We start from the raw sequence: 1027 nt of genomic DNA, 5'->3' as shown, positions 1-1027 counted from the left end.
AAGACAAAACATCGTTATGACTAGGGGTGCACCGAATGGAAAATTCTTGGCCGAAACCGATACCGAAAATAGGAAACAGTTGGCCGAATGCCGAAAGGCCGAAAATGATTAATAGAAATATATATATATATAATGTATACATTTTTTACCAATGTTGTTCAGCTACCTGATTATGGATAAAAACATGATTATGGCAAAACTTAACTTAAATAATAATCACTATTATGGGTCCATAAAACATTTATTCAGCACTTTTGAATGCATACAGTACATTAATTCCAAGTCAAGTGCATTTTCTCTGTAGGATAACTACAACAAAGTGCATTCAGAACAAAGCCAAGGTGCTTTAAAACTGCATAAACATCTAGGCCAGTAGGCCTACAACAAAATAGTGTAAATAAAGACTGTAACAGCCAGGCCTTCAACAACAACAAATGCACCTATACAGTTTGGTAACCTAACGTGTTGTTGTGATGACGTAATCAAAACGCGGCGACAAGCACGGCGCGCGACCATGCTCGCGGCTGGCTCACAGCCAACATGTCTGCCGCTTGGAGATATTTAAAAATATCAGAGAAAGAGGAGCGGATTGCAATTTGTAAAACGTGTTCAGCTGACATTTCTCGAGGGGGTGTAACTGCAAAGACTTTCACCACTTCGGGATTACTCCACCACTTGAAATCAAAACACCCGGACAAATATGCGGAGTAAGATCAACGTACCCCTGTTCTCTGACATTCGGTGAATGAAAGCCGAAAGGGCCTTTTTAACCATTTTCTGCCGATAATTTTCGGTGGCCGAATATTCGGTGCATCCCTAATTAAAACAGTAAAAACACGTTTAGTTTCCTTTTGCTTTTTTGTGTCTCCTGTTCACCAAAACATACCATCTGTGATGGAAAAATAAAGTAATCTAAAAGTAATCTGATTGAAGACGCGTAACTGTATTCGGATTACTTTCAGAGCCATGTATTCAGCAATCAGTAACAGATTACATTTACAAAGTAACCCTCCCAACAAGCAAAGAG

At 39.1% G+C, this 1027-nt stretch overlaps 1 protein-coding gene across 1 annotated transcript in view; it reads left to right on the top strand.

Annotated features, from left to right (window-relative positions):
- Window positions 1-1027, top strand: part of LOC104961800 (double-strand-break repair protein rad21 homolog) — a 10208-nt gene that overhangs the window by 2399 nt on the left and 6782 nt on the right. The window lies entirely within an intron of this gene.

The sequence above is a fragment of the Notothenia coriiceps genome, unplaced genomic scaffold, assembly GCF_000735185.1.
Source record: "Notothenia coriiceps isolate Sejong01 unplaced genomic scaffold, NC01 NC01_scaffold00033780, whole genome shotgun sequence".
Lineage (NCBI taxonomy): Eukaryota > Metazoa > Chordata > Actinopteri > Perciformes > Nototheniidae > Notothenia > Notothenia coriiceps.
The sequence above is the reverse complement of the archived record's forward strand: the minus strand, read 5'-3'. Positions and strand labels throughout refer to the sequence as shown.